Here is a 22899-nt window from a genome sequence, read left to right as displayed (position 1 = left end):
AAGTTTTGCCACTCGCAGCAGAACCATAAGAAGTGGCTGCATTGTTGTTACCACCCTTTCTTTGAGAAGCATTAAAGCCTGTTCAACTGCACGCTGTCTAGTCCTGTCTTTTTTGGAAAGTGACTCTTGCAACAGCAATTTGCATAATGCATCAAACTTGACAACTTCTGGATTTCCTTGGGTCATAAGTCTCCAAGTACTAGCAAAAGTCTGGTAAGAATCTGGTAAGGCATCAATAATAGTCTGCACTAGGGAACTGTTTGAATGAATTCATCTGCAGAAATGAGTTGCTCATTGATATCCTTGACACTAGCAAGGAAAGTGTCCATATCATCTTCCTCATGCATAATCTTCGGCTCAAGATCTTTACGAAGCAAAGCAATTTTAGCCTCATTGCGACCTGCATAAAGACCAACCAAAATATCCCAAGCGTGTTTTGCAGATTTTGCTGAATGGATGTGAAGAACAATGGTGTGCTTCACAGACAACGCAATCAATGCATGAGCATGTGCATCATGAACATCCCAATGATCTTGTTCTGCAGTAAGCAAAACAATTCTAACAGCAGCAATCCTTGCAGAGAGACCTGCAACATCCTCAACATCGCCTACATCCTCAGAACCAGGGTGTACATCAATGCCTTGCGCAATATTTAAGATGCCCTTTGACACAAGAACATGTTGCATCATGTAAACCCACATAGGGTAATTGTCTCCATCCAACCTGTCCTCAGCAGCAAACATCTTGAACACATTTGTGTTGTTGTTGTTAGCCATGGTAAATGTTACACCTGATGTGAAAATTGTCCGAAAATAGGAGAAATGGAGCGGGAACAACACGTGCTATATAGCACAAACCATAGAAGACTGTAAGGCAACTGTTATGCAGAAAATGGCACTGACAGAAACTCTCCACAAAATGACAAAATAGCCTGTGCATTACTGCCTGTAGTGGAGACGGAGGTCGAAATGAGCCCGAATTAGAAATCTGAGCAGACTGAGCTCTACAAGCATTCCCGAAATATATGTCGAACTGCGAACGCTCGCCAAAGCTCACTGGAATCGGAGAAAGTGAGCAGGCGTGTATGGGAGCAGCTGGCGACTAAGCCTGGGAGGACGCAACCTGTTTGATACCAATTGTTGGAATTAGGGTTGTAGAGAAATGCATACAGCTTGGAGAAGACGAAGGAAGCTCAAGGCACACAATAGAGAGTGTATTACTTAGTGTGCAATGGAAAGATAGATAGCCCTAGAGTGATGGGCGTATATATAATGCACGGGGGAAAAAATCTCCTAAAGAGGGAAAAAATGCCCCGGCGGTCCTAGTGTGTTCACACACATCACTACCACATGTATATGGTAACATGACCAAAGCTAGTGAATGGCTGCTTTCTCATGGACGTAGCCCACATTGGGTGAACCATGTATATTGTGCTCTCTCTCTCTCTCTCTCTCTCTCTCTCTCTCTCTCTCTCTCTCTCTCTCTCTCTACTCTACTCTATAATCTCTCATGTGTGAAAACTATCTCTCTCCATTAAGTAAGCTACTCAATTATCTACTTAGCTACGTCATATTTCCTAACAATTTTTTCATGAAAGTTCAAGGTTTGTCAAATTGACAATGAAGTAGATTACTGAAGGAAGCCATGTTGTCTTCAGTAAGGTGAAGGGGATCAGATGTAGTTCCTCAACTATGATGAACTTTGGGAACACATTTCTACAAGAAGTAAAGCCAAAGTAAATATAGCTTTGGAGGTGGAAGATTCAGATTTAGAGGACCATATTTTTAACAACCTAGAAAAGGTAAACAATGATTTTAACGTTGAAATAGAAATAGATGAACTTTTTTCAAAGATTTCTCATATGGAAGTTACCTGCAATAATGATTCCAATGAGGACGTAGACTGTACAGCAAGTGTATCACAAGCAACTTCCTTGGCATGGAATGTTTTCAAAGAGTTCATCAAGAAGATGAGCCTCTACAAGATACTAATGGATCTATCATCACTATAGCTAAGCAAGACAACAGGTTTGCTACAGACGATTGCATTAATAAATTTATTATATATACATCAATTGATGAAGTGAAGGAGATTTTGGAGCCAACACGGGATGAGACTAAGAAAACCAATGAGTCTATGATTGCTATTAACTATTAATATGCTTGCAAGTGTTGTTATCACAGAAGAAAATGCCATAATTAATGGATTCTTGGCTAGATCCAAAGGAGATGATTATAACAGTATAGAAGAGCTCTCTAATGCAGGTACCCCTTCAGAGGGGGTGCCAGATGAACCTTTATAGTGTTGTAGCATGGATGTAGATGAGGAAGCAAAGGATGACATTTATGAGCTTGAAGATTGTCTAGATCATGCTGATTGTGAACAGGTTATCCATGGGGAGTCTACTTCTATGCCTATACATGGGATGTATGAGGAGATAACTTCTACAATTATGATGAATGTTGAGACTTTGAAGGGTGGTTTTCCTAAGGATTCTATGGATGAATATTTACAGGCTAGAATTTTTTTCCATGATCAAGTTGAAATCAAGGTTAAAAATTTTCTGATGATACAGGTTCAAATTGTTCCAAGGTTCTTCGTGATGGCTAGGGTGGTCAGTATGCTTACATGGATATCTTCTAATTGACATCATTGGACAATTGATAAAGTATCTTCTCATCTTTTGAGTTGGTTATGTTGCCGCCATAACTTGAAAGGAAGGACTTGATGACCATTTTGTGTGTAGACAGACTAAGGCATACTTGAGCTTGAGAGAGTTCCCTAAATTGAGCTTGATGGTCAAGCCATGTGCATAATTAACTAGAGCACTTGACTCTAGCAGGGTTCACTGAGCAGGTTCTCCATAATTGAGTGCTTTGGAGATACAATAGATATGGTTCAAAGATTTGTGATGGACATCTACCTAATGATTAAGCTAGACCATTGATAGGCTTTAAGCCTTTTGTTTTTTACACGTACTTACCAGTTATGTGAACTTGATGATGGCAAAGAGCTTTAAGTGCTTATAGTAGATGCAGATTAAAGACCGGTTTGCACATACCAGAGGTTGTGCAGGTTCAAAGGGGGTGGAGGCCGTGAAACTCTGCTTCCATGATGGAAAAAATAGCAAAGACATGCATATAAAGTTTATTTGAAGCGTGTATGATTATCCAGCAATAATAAGGGCTTGATAACAAGCAAGTTAAATGCTAAATGTATGCCACATGTGGCTATAAGGGTCAAAAGTTGTCTTCATGATGCTAAAAAACGAGTATGGTTGAAGTGATCACAGATTGGAGTTTATGAACTAGAATTGTAGTGCTTGAATTTCTCTACAGGCTTGTCTTTACGGCTTGTCAATTGGAGCTATGGTGAGGAAGCTAGCGACAACTTGAAGTTGGGATGGTTTGCAAATCGGATGGGTGCAAATGAAGGATTAGGGTTGTAGTTAATGCATGGGCCTGAAGTGCTCATCTTGTGGAGTGCGTTGATCTTTCTAGACTAGAAATTGGAGTTTTGGCTGCCAAGATATTGCTCGCTTAAGTTTTCGTGTGGGCCAGTTTTGTGCCAAGTTGGCACCCCGATCAATGTACCGTTTGGGAGTTTTGGGGCTTCAATTAGGATCTGGAGTATGGTGCACTTAATAGATCAATAAGTTCTTGAGGAGCATCTTGCCCAGAATGGCATCTCTTGGAGTGCATTGATAGATGGGTGTGCTCGGCATTGCCGAGGTTAAGATGTAAGCCAAATGTGATGATCATCGATGCTTGGTCAATATTTACACCAAATATGTTGTGGTTGGCGATTCTGGGGTTTATATGTAATTAAATGTGGTGCTCTTACAAACACACATAAAGTTTTTGATGAGCTTTAAGTTAAAAAAGGTTGTTTCTTGGAGCACATTGGTAACAGGATATGCCCCTTATGGTTGTGGCAAGGGTTTTGTGGGTAATTTTAACCAAATGCGAAGGGAACGCCTCTCCTCAAATGCAGCACCTATAGTCGCATCTTGAAGGCATGTGTCACCATCCTGACATTGAAAAGGGCAATGAACGAGATGGAGAAGCAGGTGGTGAGCAAGGGGATGAAGGAGAGGTGAAGGGGATGGAATCTCCTTTGCTCTCTCTCTTTTTCTGCTATGCTTTCTCCTCCTCTCAACTAAGAAAGGGAAGAGCATGAAACTCGAGGAACGAGCATGAAGCTGAGGAACGTGAAGGGCAAGGAGATAAGTAGGGAATAAGGGGAAGTAAGTCTCTCTCTCTCTCTCTCTCTCTCTCTCTCTCTCTCTCTCTCTCTCTCTCTCTCTCTCTCTCTCTCTCTCTCTCTCTCTCTCAAAAGCATCAAAGTGGGAGAGCTTGCAAGAAAGGGGATCATAAGCCCGTATGAAGAAAAATAAGCTCGTGGCTGTGAGGGTACACAAGGGAGGGGAGATGCTTTAGGATCTTTCTCAGTCTCTCTCTCAACTATGTGCTCCATCTCTCTCGGCATGAAGAAATCACGTGCTCTATCTCTCTCTCTCTCTAACTCCAAATTTCAAGGGAAGCTTGAAAGGAATTGAAGCACAAAAAGAGCGACAAGAAGAAGACTTCCATCACCATCATCAATTTAGTCTGTTGATCAATTTTTATAAGTCTTGGAGCCGTTAACAGCCCATTTTATCTTGTAAAGGGAGCCTAAACTCCTCGTTTTCAGTCTATTCAAATGATGGTGCTATTAATAGCCACCTTGGCTAATGATTCAGTTGTATTTAAGGCACTACTCAAATTCATGCTGATTATGGTAATTGTTGGAGCTTTTGGTGTCTATTGATCTCTCTCTCACACACCTCCCACAGCCAAGGGCCTGGTGCCTTCCTGGCTCTCGTTTCGAACACATATCCCCCACACCATTTGTCGAGAGTGAATGAGTTATTTGATAAGCTCACTCATGCTCGTATCTTTGCAAAGGTAGAATTTTGGTTAGGGTATTATTAAGTACAAATTAGGCTTGTTGATATGCCCAAAATTTCATTCCAGACAAGGTTTGGACATTACAAATTTTTTACTGTGCCCTTTGAATTGACCAGTGCACCCGCAATTTTCATGACAGCTATGGACAGTGTCTTGAAACCATACACGAGCAAGTTTGTGATCATTTTTCTCAATGAAATTCTAGTGTAAATTTTATTTGAGGAAGAGCAATTACAACATCTGAGACAAATGTTTGAATTGTTATGGAAAAGTAAGTTATTCATGGTGTTGTGGGAGCACGTGCATGCACGAGCTATGTGTGGGTGCAGTGCAATGCAAAAAGAGATACAATATGGTGGAGCTCTTGGTGATAATTTCTCACCACTCCTTATTGCTCATATAAACAAAGAACAAGGAGATATTGGTTAGTGATGGAAAGTTGGCCAATTAACCTGGCTCCTAACAGTCTCCCACTTGAAGTCCAACATGGCCTATGTAGCCATTATAAGTGTAAGGGTTAGTATGTAAAACTATACAAGTGTGAAGCATGACCATAGGTTCACCCTACTCCCGTTATCTCTATGCAATGTGCAAACCGCTGTGAAGATAGGCTCTTTGTTAGAGCATTTTCTAGGTTCTTATCCATGTGGACTTTCGCTAACTCAATGCATTTGCTAGCCAAAATATCCCGTATCACATGATACCTAACCTCAATGTGTTTTGATTTGGAATGAAACGCGAGGTTCTTTGATAATGCAATTGCACTCTAGCTATCACAATGTAACATTGGAGTCTAGTGTATACCAAGGTCTCCCACTAGACGAGATAACCACACGACTTCCTTGTTGGCACTAAAAACTACACCATACTCAACCTCATTGGGGGAAGACAAAGTTCAATTTGAGAGACATGATCTCCAAGACATTTCCACTCTAGCAAACAAGAGAATGTAGCAAGATGTGGATCTCCTAGTGTCCACACAACCTGCATAATTAAAATCAATGTATCCAAGCTATGGATGCATCAATGTTCCCAAAACGTAAGCACTTGTTGGTTGATGTATATAAAGATATGATTCACTGCTTCTCAATGCTTTTCTCTCTGATGTTTTTGAGAGCCCTTTGACACTAGAAGTGTAGTTTGATATGCCCAAGGTGCTCATCAATGTCAAATGAATGTACCATCTTGTACTAATGCTTGTGATCAAGGCAACAACGGCTTCTTATGTGATGTGTGCGGTCCACTAGACATGCCCAATTCTTTATTTTTGTTTTGTGTCTCCTCTTTGATCTCTATGCTTGTTCTATTACTTTTGGTGGGGCCATCTACTTCTCTTCTTGGTCCTTCATCTTTGTCATGTCCTTAATGGTGGGTGGACTCCCTGACACTTGCTTTGATGTTTTCTCTAGCACTTCTTCCTTTTGCTTGTCAGTCCCTTTGTTTGCAGCTTGTTCAATAGACTCTTGAGCCCTTCGGAGGAGGAGTGGTCGGTTGGTTTGATAGGGGTGGAGTAATATCAACATGTATATCTAAGGGCTCCACACCACCTCCTGTGATTTTGACGATGTGCTAGATGATTCAAGATTATTGAGTCATTGCCATTTAGACTCCTACTATTCCCTTTGAGTGACTTTCCACTTGAGCTCCCTTTGAATTTGTTGCCACATTTTGATGGCAATTTCTAAGTTATCTTTGGTAGTTCTTCTCTTATATTGCTTGATTTTTTCAAACCTTTCTACCTTTCGCTGCTTCAATGGTTTATCTTTGTCGTCTTCTCCTTCGTCATCTGCCTCAGCTCCCCTTGTTCTTTTTTCCCGACATCTCCTGCGAAGTTTATCTCTTTGTGCTTGTGCAACTTCCAGTGACCTTTGTGCTTGAGAGATTGGTATTTGATCTCTATGCTCATCAGATCTTCTTTTTAGGCACACCTAGCAAAGTATGTATTCCTCCTTTTCCTTGTCATCCCCTTCCTCTTTATAAATCTAGTATTCCAACAAAGTGTCCTTGTTCCCTAAATTAATTTCTTCACTGAGCTTTATATCTGATTTTGTCCCCTCACTATCAGATTTTTTCCTTCTGAACCTCTGTCCAGCTGCTTTCTTGGGTTGTTGAACTGCTCAGGGCCCTACCACTAGTCTAAGAACATGCTTGGACTTGTGTAGTAAATCCAACTGTGATTTGGTCGGGGGTAGCTCATCAATCATCCCCAATGCTTGGTACACAATCCTCATTAACACTAGTCCACCATTCATGTAGGTATTGTTTTTATCACCATTCTTGAGATTTGCTTCCACTAGATTTTCTAGTATGTAAGTTCCCAGATCACATTGAATCATCCTTTGCTTTGATAGTTTAATGGTCATCACTATAACAATGTGAAGGTTAGGCTTGGTGTATCTAGGTGGCCCTTGGACCTTCAGATGCTGTGAGATAAGACATGTACACGAGATCCCGTCATTGCTTCTTGACAAAATCTTTTTCATTTTTTTGCAGATTTGATCTTTAGCAGCAAGTTGTGGTTGTTTGGTGGCAAGTATAAGGCTTGATCGATCATATCTGTAGTGATTTAGACTTTCATGGTTTCACCATCCTTATCTATCATAGTAGGTTCTTCATTGTACTGAATTGAGGACATAAGTTCGTGTGCTCTCTGAGGTCTATTCCCCATGGTTGCAGCCGCAAAAATGTGAAGGCGCCGTATTCCTTCAATAACTTCTTGTTCTTGATGTAGAATCCAAAGTTCTCTAGGGAAAATTTTCATCTTTACTTTTGTACCATCGGCTACTTCAAATTTGCCAATGAAAATATTTTTGGGGATTTGTGTAAGCTCCTCCTCTAATACATGAGTGAGTGTTCTCATTCGATGAGATTGCCAACACTTGGTAGGGTGAGGCTTCCCATTTCTTTCTTGTTTGTCTACGAGGCATTATGTGATCAGACATTCCATAGATTATAGATCCAAAAATTGGCCAACAAGTTGTCGAGAAAATTCAAAAAACACAAACTTTGACCAATGAGAAATGATTAGAACTTGATCAAAACACGTCCAAACTTCACGAATGCATCTAGGGAAGCTACATACACTAGGTCAAAAGGCTGCAAGTCAATTTTGGCTCAGAGGGTCATGGATTGAAATCCATGTTGGACAACATTTTGAAATTCTAGTGGTGTCATCTGATCAAGAATGAGTTGGGGATGCTATGGTTGACTTCTTTTTGAATTTGGATCTCTGGTTGTTTGGGATTTCATGCCAAATTTTGGCAACTTTCTCAAACTTTGAGATTTTTGGTGTTTTGGCAAAGATTTTGAAATCCAAACGACTTGAAACTCTAGGGTTAGGTTATCCTTGATATTTGGGACCAGATGGTATGGTTTTTGCTTGGACACCTTACAGGGGGTCATGGATCACAATCCATGTTGGACAGCCTTTGGGGGTAAAACTTTTGGAGCTTGTTCCTATAGTCTATCCTAACACACTGGTGCTGGTGAAGTTATTTCAAATTTGGACAAGTTTATCTCTAGTCTCCCTAGTTTTCCAAGTTATGGTCTTATTTGGTCCGAGTTTGCCATATGTGGTTTTGGGTGGCACTTTAGATCCTTGGTTGTGATCAATTTGGTTGGCATTTTGACCATCAAAAGCTTTGGAGCTAAAGAAGAGTCCCAATCCCAGTTGTTTGTTGATTTTTATTGCATTTGGAGTTTGTTTGTGCCCTCCCAGACTCTCTAATACTTTGATTCATTTCTTAGGCATTTTTGGTAGTTCTTGAGTTACAATAAGTTCATAACTTCATTTGATACCCAAAATTTTACACCTGGACACAATTTGTATATTTGACACTTGTACAATGCTAAATGTGAAAATCATAGCACTTGACATTACCAAATACTGAAATTTTACCACATCTCATACTCTTTGACTTATGCACGCAGTCTCAACCAATTTTTGACGGCTCTGCTTCAGGGGGACATGGATCGCGATCCATGTTTGGAACCCACTTTTGACCAAACTTTCAAGATAGCATATTGACATAATCTCTAAACCAATGGTGTACTTTTCCCTGAGTTTCGGTTAAATTTTCCCATTATGGGTCAAATTGACCATTTGGAGACTAAATTTGCCATTTGGCTTGGTTTTTGGTGATTTTGAAGCCTACTTTACTCCAAATCTCCAAGGTCCATTTCCCAAGGCAAGTTTAAAGTGTGTGAACAAAATCTTTTCCATTCTGGCATGTTGGGGCACATGGATAGCAATCCATGTCCAGCAACATTTTTAACTGTGATTACTGCAGCTATACGCGCTTTCAAGGGTAGTAATTGACACAATTTATTTCTACAATCCATGTTCCACCCACTCTAACAACTGTGATTGCATGGCCAAATTTTTCTCAGTGATTAGAACTTTCCAATGGACTTATCTTTGAATTTGGACTTGTCTACCCATCCCAAACATCCTCTGCCAGTTTGCACAAGTCCCGTCTTTGATCTAATTGATTCTCCTTTTTGTGCATTTGTTGGGTGTTTTTGGCAATCCACAAATGTTCTAGAGTTAAGAGGATATACCTAACCAATCTGGTGAGTGTCGGTGTCCAGTGTGAGTGTAGTAAGTAGAACCACTACAAAGTGCTCGAGGTCACACAAACTCTCTAGCTCTCTCTGTGAACTGAAAGAATGCAAATGAGATTTGTCTTGCCCATTTTGACTCTAAGTGCCCGGCTCGTCATTTGCACCCTTGGTCGTTATTTTCTCTTGATTTTGCAACTCTGGACCGTTTTAGGTTAGCCTTATATTTGGCTTTTTTCAAATCATTCCATATTTGTCATGCACAAAGCTCTTGCTTATTAGGTTTGGTGTTTGCTTTCAAATCTCAAATCCAAAAACCTTGGCTCTGTTTATTAACTTTTGATTATTATTATTAGATTAAAAAAGGAAAGAAAATTACTCAAAGTTATTATTATTTCGCCAAAAATTTTCCAAAATTATTCTTCACACTCGTATGTACATACTCTCTATTTTTTTGGTCAAAATTTGTTAATATGGCTCAATACTTTGCCAGATAAGAGTAAAAATCTACCAAAAGTTGTCGAAAACAAAACATTTAAGCATCAAACACACTTTATACACTGCACACATAATATCTCAAAAAAAATTAGGTTAGTATCTTGCAATTTTTTGCTCCAACTACTGTAGCCACTGTTACTCCCCCCTTCCCATTTTGAGTCACCTCAGACAAAGGTTGGTGCTATATGCATGGGGAAAAACGACGTGTTTATGAAAGGCCATGTAAGGTGGCCCTATTATGCTTAAAGAAGAGATGCATTGGGTAATACAATGTTGTGCAAGATGTGGGTATTAAACCAACTGGTTAGTGGTTTTTGTTGGGGTATAAAGCCCAATGTGGTCGCCCAGGTAAGTGGGCGGGCCGCCAGGTATGTACACATATTCTTTTGTAAAACCTAATAAGAACTCACTATGCTCTACACATTACAGTAGAGCGAGTTCACCATATCGTCGTGCTCTTCTTCTCGCACTCTCTCTCGCGTCGCACTTCCGCTCGTACTCCTTCAACTGGTATCAAAGCTCAGACCGAGGCTCGGGGCAGCACTGCAGGAGGCTAGAGTCACCAGCTCAGATTGGAGTGAAATTCGACAGGCAAAGACACGGCCCCAAATCTTGTGAGGTCATCATTCTGAGGTCATCTCGGTCACCGTTAGGCTTCGACAAAGTTCTGCGCAGGTCATTTTCGGCTACGTGGTCTCAGCGGGTGCAGATCCGACTCTGCAAATTTGGGGTTTTCAGCCTACGACTGCAGGTGCTTAGGATATCAACACTCCCAGAGTGTTGATTTGTGGTTGTCTACACATCGAAGGACGGCTCACAGTTCTTGGAGGCGTGTCACATACGACACGGGCGCATCTACACACAGACTGTAGGCGACATCCACTAGTTGATCAGGTAGCTTGTGTTTGCTGCTTGATATTCCAGATGTCATCCTGACATTGCAGGTACTTCCACATGGGATGTATTGTCAGAGATGATGTATGTCTGTTGAGGGGTTGCTGGATGTGAGTCACGCAGCAAACAACCGTCGCAGCGGTTACAACATACAGTGGGAAATTTGTGGATGTATGACTTTGTGGGAAGTCTATGTACTGTCAGATTTACTGCAGCCTTTGTTGAGGGTCGAGTGAGGTTTTATTGAGCTAGGGGATTCTCGAATGTTGAGATCCTTTCGGTGATACAGGTCTTGGAGCAATCCCTCGAGCACCCTTAGATAGGCAGCTAGGATGTATTGACTGTGAGTTAGACAGTTGGGATTGCATCTTTGCTTTACTGCCATTAAAGCATTGTCACAGTCTATGCTTACAGGACAGTGACAAGACAATCAGAGACAGTACAGGTGCAGGACAGGTTTACCCACAGCTTACAGTGTTAGAGAGACAGTGGTTTTTTGAGCTGTTTTTTGGTCTGTTTTTAGTACACCACAGCCATTTTACAAAGGAGACTCTGCCAAAATTTCTGCAGAATCTGAAGCTTTCTTGGTTCATTTGACAGGTTGATATTGGTTCAGAGGTCAGTTTACAGGGGAAACTCTGCCGAATTTTTCCCAGCAAAGTAAACTACTGTGAAGCGTAGCTATGGCTGGATCACAGGACACTGCTCTTTACAATATCAAGAAGCTGGATGGAACAAATTTCCCATTGTGGAAGAAGCAGATTTGGCACGTGTTGGTACAAAAGAAGCAGATAAAACCTATAAAGCTCAAGGGGATAAAACCAAAAGATATGGACGAAGATGAATGGAGCGAAATGGAGGAATTGGCACTTTCTACCATTATGCTGACTTTGGCAGAAAGCGTTTACTTCAATGTAGCAGACGAGATGTCGGCTTATCAAGCATGGTTAAAGCTGAGTGATCTTTATGAGAAGCAGAGTGCAGCTTCACAGGTATACTGGCTTAAGAAGCTTGTTGACTTGAAGATGAAAGAAGGGACACCTATGTACAATCATCTGAATGAATTCAACACAATCTACAATCAGTTGTCAGCTCAAGGTGTCAAGTTTGATGAACCTGTTAGAGCTATGTTCCTGTTGATCACATTGCCGGAAAGTTGGGACACTTTTTGCACATCTTTGAGTAATTCTGCACCTCCAGATGGTTTGAACATAGCAGGTGTAGAAAGAAGTCTGCTTACTGAAGAAACCAATAGAAAGACAATGGACAAAGGCAAAGGAACAGCCTTAGTTGTTAGGGGAAGGACCAAAGAAAAGTACAAATGTGGAAAGAGGAATCAGTCTCGTAGCAAGTCCCGTAGTGCTAAAGGCAAGAGTGACATAGAATGCTACCATTGTGGCAAGAAGGGTCACATGAAAAGAGACTGTAGAGAATGGAAAGCAGAAAAAGGAAAAGAGAAAGATGAAGACCATGGTGAGAAGAACAAGTTCTCAGTGAAGATTCAAGAAATAAATGTGACAAACACTATTGCAGAGGATGACAGTCTAGTGTCAGGAGACATCTACTTCTTGAAGAATACAATGGACTCAGCTCTTCTTACAGCATCTGATGGAAATGCACTGAGTGACTAGATTATAGACTCAGGGGAATCACTTCATGTGTCTCCAAACAAGGCATGGTTTACCTCTTATGTGACCACTAAAGATCATGTTCGGCTAGGCAATGGGCAGACATGTGAGATCTCACGTGTTGGAGATGTTCAATTGAAGTTTCAGAATGGCTCTTCTTTCACGCTGAAGAATGTGAGACATGTTCCCGCAATTACAAAGAGCTTGATCAGCACAGGTTTACTTGATTATGCTAGCTACGTCACCACTTTTGGACAGAACATGTGGAAGATATCCAAGGGTTCTATGACAGTAGCACATGGAGTAAAGTCTAGAGGACTTTACATTATTTATGTATCAAATGTCTCTAAAAATGTAATCAATGTAACCGAGCAGCCGAACGTTTCTTTGTGGCATAGCCGGTTAGGACATATGTCCAAGAAGGGAATGGAAATCTTGTCTCGTTCTGGTTATTTGCCTGGCTTTTCATTTAATGATTATGAATTCTGTGAACATTGTCTGTATGGTAAGCAAACACAGCAGCCACATAAGCATAGAAGCAATAGAAGAGATACACAGTTGGCACTTGTTCATAGTGATTTGTGTGGACCTATGCCTAACCTATCTCTAGGGGGAGCTTCTTACTTTATGACATTTATAGATGATTACTCGAGGAAAGTATGGGTTTACTTTCTCAAGCACAAGGATGAAGCATTTAGTGTTTTCAAAACGTTTGTGACACTTGTGGAGAATCAGAGTGGCAAGAAGCTTAAATGCTTACGCACTGACAATGGTGGAGAGTATGTTTCAAAGGCCTTTCAGGACTTTTGTGAGTCCAAAGGTATAAAACGTGAACTTGCTGCTCCTTACAATCCTCCTCAAAATGGTGTTGCTGAGAGGATGAATAGGACCATACAAGAGAAGGTCAGAAGTATGTTGTCTAATGCACAGGTGCCAAATGGGTTTTGGGCTGAAGCTGTATCAACAGCTGTTCATCTTGTAAATAGATCTCCTAGCAAGGTTTTGCAGAAGGATTCAGTGGCAGAGATGGTATGGTCAGGCAAAATGCCCTCATACAAGCATCTCAGAGTCTGACTGTGATGCATATACTCACGTTCCAAAGGAATTTAGGAACAAACTTGAGCCAAAGAGTAGAAAGTGCATCTTTCTAGGCTATGGTAATTCTGGTGAGATGGGGTACAGACTTTGGGATCCCGAATCCAGAAAGGTTGTCCACAGCAATGATGTTCACTTTAATGAATCCAAATATCATTCTAAACCAGAGAGGGCTGAGGAGATTAGAAGAGTTGTCTTCCAAGAAGATGGACCTGCACGTGCAAGACAAAATGTCAGGGCTCAAGAGGAGCAAGGACAGGATAGAGTGGAACCACAGGTTGTGGCTGAGCCTGAGCCACCTATTGTGCTTAGATCTGGACGTGTCACGCGACCTCCTGATAGGTTTGTTCCATCTTTGAACTATGTCATGTTGACTGATTGCAATGAGCCTTCATGTTACAAGGAAGCAGTGAAAATGAAGGACTCCGGGAATTGGCAATTGGCCATGCAGTCAGAGATGACAGCTCTGCATAAAAACAAGACATGGAAGCTAGTTAAATTACCACAGGGAAAAAAGGCTCTACCTTGTAAATGGGTTTACAGGTATAAGATCACCGCTCATGATAGTCATCCAAAGTACAAAGAAAGGCTTGTTGCCAAGGGCTTTAAGCAAGAACAAGGCATTGACTTTGATGAAGTCTTCTCTCCGGTGGTCAAGATGACTACATTGAGAAGCTTTCTTGCATTGGTTGCCATAGTAGATTTGGTGTTGCACCAAATGGATGTCAAGACAGCGTTCTTGCATGGTGATTTGAATGTGGAAATTTACATGCAGCAGCCAAAAGGGTTTGTTGAGAAAGGCAAGGAAGATTGGGTATGCCAGTTGTTAAAGAGTCTTTATGGCTTAAAACAATCACCGAGGGCATGGTACCATAAATTCCACAAGTTTATGCTTTCTCAAGGCTACAAACGTAGTGAGTTCGATCACTGTCTATATACAAAGAAGGATAAGGATGGTAGTTGGCTGATCCTTATTTTGTATGTGGATGACATGTTGATTGCTGGCAAGCACTTGGAAGAAATTTCAGCTTTGAAGTCAAAGATGGCAAAATCGTTTGACATGAAAGACATGGGTGAGGCAAGTCATATACTTGGTATGCGCATTGAGAGAGACAGATCAAAGAAGTTGATTTGGTTATCTCAAACAGAGTATATTGACAAGGTTTTGCAACGTTTCAATATGGAGAAGGGAAAGGCACTGAGTGTTCCATTGCCACCATATGTGAAACTTAGCAAACAAGATTGTCCTGTGTCTGAGGAAGAACAGGCTGAAATGGATAAGATTCCATATGCGTCTGCAGTGGGTAGTTTGATGTATGCAATGATTGCTACTCGCCCAGACATTGCATTTGCAGTGGGAGTAGTAAGTCGATACATGTCAAACCCAGGCAAGAAACATTGGGAGGCAGTGAAAGGAATATTGAGATACCTGAAAGCTACAAAGAGTATGCGTATATGCTATGGGAGTCAGAAGCTAAGTGTAAAGGGTTTTACAGACTCAGATTATGCAGGTGACTTAGACAACCGAAGGTCTACATCAGGGTATGTCTTTACATTGGCTGGTGGAGCAGTATCATGGCGTTCTAGATTACAAGATTGTGTTACTCAATCTACTACAGAGGCTGAATATGTTGCAGCATCACAGGCATGCAAAGAATCAATTTGGCTTAATCGACTAGTAACAGATTTGGGAATCAAAGAAGAGATGCCTGTGTTATATTGTGATAGTCAAAGTGCTATACAATTGGCTCGCAATCCAGTTTATCACTCAAAGACAAAGCATGTGGATGTGAAGTATCATTTCATCAGGGAAATGCTTGAGGATAAGCAACTTCAGCTTGTCAAAGTTTTCACCACAGAAAATCCTGCTGATCTACTTACAAAAGGACTTCCCTCAGAGAGCTTTGCGCATTTTCACAAGCAGTTAGGTGTAGGGTAGTACATCACTTCTCTACATCTCTTGTATATTAGCTTGTGTAGTAGCTTCTCTCACACTTAAAGTACCACATTGGACTTTAAGTGGGAAGTTGTTGGGGTATAAAGCCCAATGTGGTCGCCCAGGTAAGTGGGCGGGCCGCTAGGTATGTACACATATTCTTTTGTAAAACCTAATAAGAACTCACTATGCTCTACACATTACAGTAGAGCGAGTTCACCATATCGTCGTGCTCTTCTTCTCGCACTCTCTCTCGCGTCGCACTTCCGCTCGTACTCCTTCAGTTTTTGCTGGTGAGGTTTCATCTTGTTTTGCTAAACAGAAGTTGTTGAAGCTCAGATGTTAATGCTTGGTCTTGTTAGTATCCTTTGTGTGGCTAAGAGATGATTGGGTTGTACTTTAGTGAGCTATTTGAGGCTTGTTTCTGGAGACTGCGAGAAGATTTGGTTGCTTGTTGGTTTCAACCTCCATTTCCATTTGGTTGTCGTGGATTTCTTTTTCTTATTGAAGTTGGATTTTGCAATCCATTTGTAGTGTGTTAACCTATTGAAAAATTCACATGTCAATTGAGGTTCTACTATTGGCTTTGTTTAGCTTTTTTGGTTTGGTAATTGGGAATCTATTTGTTGGTAAGGGGAAGGTTTGAGTAACAAGCATTGTCTTTGGAATCCATATTTGTTTTGGTTTTGATACCATGATTGATTTTTGGATCCAAACTTTGGTAATTTTTCTCTCGCGATTACTTCCAGATAGTTGTTGTAGAAACAATCAGGTCTCCCCTTGTGTCATAGTCGTTTGAATGCTTCCGTTTATCCCAGATATAATTCGTTTACGTAAATGGTGTAACACATGGCTTATCATTGAAATTAATAATGTAGTGTGTTATCTTTCCAATCTAGAACAGCCTTGTAAGTGTGCATCCATGAAACTCCCAAAATGATTCACTCATTTAGATTTTTATCCGCCATAATGTGGAACCGATGTGGACAGTGGTTGCCATCAATGTTAATTGAGACATTGGCTTATCTTAGACTAATCATGATTTCTCGATTAGCCACTTTGAGTTTAATTTGAGTTGTTTCTATCTTTAACTCTTATAGTTTTATATTGCATAGCATTGACACGTGCTCCAGTATCCACCACAACTGCTCTTTAGATCCTTCCATTGGCTAGCTAAACATTTTTCCCTCGTGCATTGTATATACGCCCATCATTCTAGGGCTATCTATTATTCTATTGAACACTAAGTAAAACACTCTCTATTGTGTGCTTTGAGCTTCCTTCGTCTTCTCCAAGTTGTGCGTGTTTTCTCGCAACCCTAATTCCAACATTTGGTATCAAAGTAGGTTGCATCCTCTCGAGCTTGATTGTCGGCAGCTCCAACACACGCCTACTCACTTTCTCCAATTTTGGTGAGCTTTGGAAAGCGCTTGTACGTTGACTAATATTCAAGGAGAACTCAAAGAACTCAGTCTGCCCAAATTTTTGATTTGGACTCATTTCACCCTCCTTTTCCACTACAAGCAGTACTTCACAGGCTATTTTTATCATTTTGTGCTAGATTTCTATCAGTGTTGTTTTATGCATAATAGGTCCCTTACAGTCTTCTATGGTTTGTGATATCTATCACATGTTGTTCCCGCTTCATTTCTCCTATTTTTGGGCAATTTTCACATCAGGTGCAGGCATTCATCATGGCCGACAACAATACAGATGTGTTCAAGATGTTTGCTGCTGAGAACAGATTGGATGGGGACAATTACCCTATGTGGGCTTACATGAGCAGGAGACTGGAGGATCGATTTGCTGCGAGCTAGCTTAGCTCTTGGGAGCAACTACGAAGGGGCCTAGAGGAGCACCAGCCCACTTGCTCGGAGGGCGCTTGAAACAGTCCCTTGTTTGGAACCCCATGTTTACCACTCAGACATGCCACTTGGTTGGTATTTGGCCTCATGTTTCTTCGGGTCCCATGGCAGAGGGTCCAATCCGCACTCTAGGCGAGTGGCTTCAATTTTCATGTTTGCAAGAGGAGGTATAGAGCACCCAGTTACGGGGCATGAGAGGGGTGCAGAGCATGTGCCAAGACATTGTAGAGGCTCTTCCAGCTAAGTGGCTCACCACTCTAAAGACAGCAACTCCCAAATGGATGGAGGCCTTCACGCGACTTGAGATCCTCATCGCAATGTGTGCTTGCTTGGAATTCGTTCCCTCCATGTTATTCGAGATCCAGGGAGAGGGTCGAGTTCACAAAGTTTTAGTATAGGCTCCACAAGTTGCAGAGTGTGTCGCCTTTGTTCCTAGCAACATGCCCACTCTATCCTATAGGTTCATCTCGACTTGTGCGTCTGTCCTCCACCTGCGACCCAATGCAGAACAATGACAGAGCAGGCTACCTGTCCATCGAGCTCTATAGCCAAAAAATATGCACTTGTCAGATGCACAACAAGATCTTTCTCTCTCTCTCTCTCTCTCTCTCTCTCTCTCTCTCTCTCTCTCTCTCTCTCTCTCTCTCTCTCTCTCTCAGTGCAGCCGTTTTTTGACCTAGTAGACAGCAGTCCACTCTCTTGATCATAACTTCTTCATCCGAACTCCGATTTGGGTGATCTATAGCCTCAATCGAAGAGCACGAAGTCCTCTACGCATTGATGTAAAGACAGAAATTTTCAGAGTTATGGAAGGCGTTTCTGTAGCAGCATTTCCGAAGTGAACAGGTTCAACAAAATTGATTCTCATCTCCTATTTTACATACAATGTCTTCTGGCACTCGCAAGGGTTCTTCTTCTTCAACAAGGTCCACAACCATTGTGGAAAATGATCCAAAATCTCCTAAGTGTGGAGATAGCAACACAACCACCCAACCAACGACATCGGAAACCATGATCATGGCGTACTTGGTATCATTGCAAGAGACCGTAAACAAACAAGGCGAAGACTTACAAGCACTTGCAATGGAGAATGGAACACTAAGGGTACTTGTGGTTGAGAACGAGAATCTCAAGAGGACACTTGAGATGCAAACAACACGTTTGATGCAACTTGAAGAGGAAGTCAAGGAATGTAAACGCTCTCTTGTGGACTTGAATACTTTGAAGGAGCGGATGAGCAAAGTAGAGCATGACCATGTATTGAAAGAGGAGAAATTTGACACTATGAGCCGGGATGTATGCGACATGAAAAATGTATGCACAAACAAGTCTCGGGCTGATGTATGTGGTAGCAATGTGGTTTCTAATTCCTCACTCATGCAAGCTATGGTTCAAACAAAGAATGTTGAGAATGTAGATGTGGAGGAGTTGAAGGAACGGGAGCGACGTTCCAAGAACATTGTTATTCGTGGAATTCCCGAAGAGAAGTTAGAGACACCTCCTTCTCTTGCCATTGTTATTGAAGATTTCTTCAAAACCCACTTTCGCATGTCGGGAGTTATGGTCTATGGAGCACATAGAGTGGGGAAGCAAGGAGCTCCTCGCTCGGGAGAACGGCCAATTGTATGCACCATGCCGGATGAGACCAAGCGAAAGATTATCCTTGATAATAGTTGGATCTATTTGAGGAATACAAAATGTTTTGTATGTGAAGATCGCACTATTAAGCAACAAAATATGCGTCGCAAGGCATATGAGGAAAAGAATAATAAAAACAAGGAAATCTCTCATGAAGAAAATGTGCCCAAGGAGGAGGCAAGTCTCTCAAGCAAATAGGGATGCGTGACCTATGAGACCGAGTTACAATTGAAAATATGCTTTTGGAATTGTAATGGATACCCATGGAATGCGGGGGTTGGCATTGATGAACTAACAAGCAAAGCCGATGTTGTACTTCTTGTTGAAACTTGGGAGCATGATACACAAAGGATTAACGGCTTGGAGGATTACAATGTACATTCATTGATGTGGTCAAAGAATCTCAAGCAACGAAGAGGACAAGGAGGGTTAGCATGTATGGTTAAGAAAGGATTGGAAGATTTTGTATCAATTGTGAAAGATGACAAGTACAAACGTTATGTATGGCTGAAAATTATGACACCAAAAAGAGCACCCATTTTTGTAGCCGGTTGCTACATTCCTCATCATGATTCTCCCTTTTATGCTTGCATGGATAGAGATCAACCATTTTTTGATTTGGAAGAGGACATTGCTTATTTCAAAGGTGAAGGTGATGTTATTGTATTTGGGGATATGAATGCTCGCACAAAAACATTGCAACATGATCCTCAACAATTTGATATGCCATACATTTCAAGGGAGTTGGAGGAAGTTCACTTGTATGATCGTACTTCAATGGATGAGAAAGAGCCCGATCACTATGGAAAGTTACTTTTACACATGTGTAATAGCACGGGTATGCTCATTGCCAATGGTGTATCTTTGTGGAGTGGAACCAATGGATTTACATGTAGAAGACATAATGGGGATAGTGTGATTGACTATATGCTACTCTCTGAAGCCATCATGTATCGCATAAAGAGTTTTATGTTTGGTCAATGGACCCCGGAATCCGACCATCGCACCTTATGTATCGACCTTTCATGTGGAGAAGCAACTAAGCATGATAATCTCAGCCAAAGGAAAGAGAAGTTATCACTATGTATGGATTTCAAACGGGCACCAATGTACATTGAAATGGTTGAGCAAAAATTATGGATGACAAAGCTTCAATGTGATGCACCATTGAAAACTAAATGGGAAGCTTTCAAGAAAGCTATTTGTTCTTGTGCGGAAGAATGCTTTGCCATAAAGCATCTCCATGGTATCAACAAAGATAGATCACGCAAAAGGTGGTTTGATAAAGAATGTCAAGATGCTCGAAAGTCCTTGATAAAGCTTGATGCAACTATGGACAAAGACAACTATCAAAGTCATTTGCATACATACAAGGCATTGATTCAAAAGAAGAGAAGAAGATGGGAAGTAAAGCAACAAGAATTTCAAGTCCAAGAAAAGGCACATGCATGTGGAAGATTTTGGAGAAACTTGAGAGGCAAGCGGGTTGAGAATTTTGGTAACTTGAGTCTAGTGGATATGTACACACATTGTAGGCAATTATATGAGCAAGCAAATACTGAAAAAATGCCATTTTATGGTTCACTCCCATGTATGCCGTCTTTTTTTACTATTGAGGATGTATGCGGTGGGCTTGAAAAGTTGGCCACTCGCAAAGCGGGAGATCTTCAAGGTATCAAGCCGGAGATGATCAAATGGACGGGAGATTTTACCCATGAGTGGATGTGTGATATGTTCAACCTTGCACTTCAACATGGTATGCCTTATAATTGGAGTACTAATTGGGTTAAGCCTTTGCATTAAGGAGGGGATGTAAAGAATGTAAGCAACTACCGGACTATAATGATTGGGTCTCTTATGGCAAAGTTATTTGGGTGCATAATGGAGATGAAATTGAGTGATTGGGCTGAAGAGAATGACAAGCATGCAAAGGGACAAGCGGGTTTCCGTCGATGCCATAGCACCATTGATCATCTTGTCACTCTTCGTGTTCTCATGGAGGAAAGTCGGTTGAAAGGAAAGCGATTGTATTGTTGTTTTGTGGACTTTAAGAAAGCCTTTGATATGATTCCACGTAACAATTTGTGGAGAAGGATGGAAGAACTCCAAGTGCCAAGTGAGTTTATGCTTGCGGTTTCTCGAATCTATGAGAAGGTGATTTGTCAATTGCGCATGGGAAGAGAAATTTCAAAATTTTTTGTAAGCACTATTGGGGTTAAACAAGGATGTCCATTGTCACCAACTCTCTTTGGTCTATGCATCGATCAATTGGAACAAATGGTACTTGACTTTATGCAAGAAGAAGGCATTGAAGAGGTCACTATTTGCAATGCAGTAATCATGCTTTTGTTGTATGCGGATGATGTAGTGCTTCTAGCACACACTTTAGAAGATGCACAAAAGCTTATGGTTGTCCTTGAGAACTTTTGCTTGCATAGTGGGCTGATTGTAAATGAATCCAAAACAAAGGTTATTCTTGTGAAAACCAACCATAAGGAGAAGCCATGCATTGTGTACAACAACGAGACACTTGAAGTTGTTGAGAGCTTTAAGTACCTTGGCCTTGAGGTTCCATCCAATCACAAGTGGCATGAATGTGCTATGCGTCGTTTGGAAGCGGGAAAGAGAGCATATTATGCATTTGAGAACATGTGTAATGCGGGAAACATCAAGTGTTGGGTTCTCAAGAAGTATCTTTTTGATGCATTGGTGACACCGGTTCTTCTTTATGGAGTTGAAGTGTGGGGTGGGAGCATCTCAAAGTCTACTTGGAAAGAGTTTGAGAATGTCCAAAAGTGTTTTCTTACAAACTTTCTCCAAGTTAAGACACAAACACCATATATGCTCCTACTTCTTGAGTCGGGATCTCTTCCAATTGAGGTTATGGGCATGGAAAGGGTTGTGGAGTACATGATAAAGATGCGTCAAAACCCCTCACATCGACTTCCTACAATTGCATGGGAAGCAAGCAAAAAAGTTCAAAAGACGCATAAAAGCAATATCTTGAGCACGGGATGGATGCAAGACATAAAGAAGTGGTTTGGGAGATGGGATGCATTACACTTGCTACATGATGCTTCAATTGACTCTCAAGTGAATGAAGCTTTTCTACAACGCCAATGTATTACGGCTTGTGAGAAATCCGGTGGGTCACGCTTCATACATTACACCACCTATATTGCCCCCAACTACAAAACCATGTTCTTCGTTGAGAGAGGAAACCGTACTCACACTTACATGCTTGAGCCTATTCCCTTGTCCGCGATACGCACTATCGCAGCAATTCGGCTTAGCTCCCATTTCCTTCGATGCGAGATAGGGCGTTGGGGCAATGGAGAAGAGTCAAATCGATTGTGCACATTATGCTCACTGCAAGTTCGAGAGTCTGAGTACCACACACTACTAGAGTGCTCAGCTTTTGATCACATCCGAACTTGCTTCTCTCACATTTTCAGCCATAACTTAGACCTACACACTTTCCTCTCCCAGCCAAAGTGTGGGCTCTCCATTGCGACTCTCATCACTACAATTTTGGAGCATCGAGAGTCACTCATCAGCCGTACACATACTACATCACATGTAACTTTGGTCCCATAGGTCATATTTGACCTCCGAGGATGAAAATAAAATCTATCTATCTATCTATCTATCTCTCTCCACCCACGTGCCATCTCCTTCCTTTTTCTACTCCAAGGCATAAGAGGATCTGTATAGATTCTCCTTAATAAACCCCACTTTCAAAATTGAGTAGGCCTAGTCGATTTAGTATAACCCCCCTTACTGAATTTTGAGATTTTCCTCAAAAGATCTAATTTGCCTTTAAACACTCAAGAAAA

General features: G+C 41.3%; 1 pseudogene; it reads right to left on the bottom strand.

The window, feature by feature from the left end:
- The window catches only part of LOC147446720 (uncharacterized), a 49743-nt pseudogene extending 27622 nt beyond the window's left edge, over positions 1–22121 (bottom strand).
- Between the last annotated feature and the right edge of the window lie 778 nt (positions 22122–22899).

Source organism: Adiantum capillus-veneris, chromosome 12 (genome assembly GCF_014529385.1).
Source record: "Adiantum capillus-veneris isolate H3 chromosome 12, ASM1452938v2, whole genome shotgun sequence".
NCBI classification, from domain to species: Eukaryota; Viridiplantae; Streptophyta; class Polypodiopsida; order Polypodiales; family Pteridaceae; genus Adiantum; species Adiantum capillus-veneris.
The sequence above is the reverse complement of the archived record's forward strand: the minus strand, read 5'-3'. Positions and strand labels throughout refer to the sequence as shown.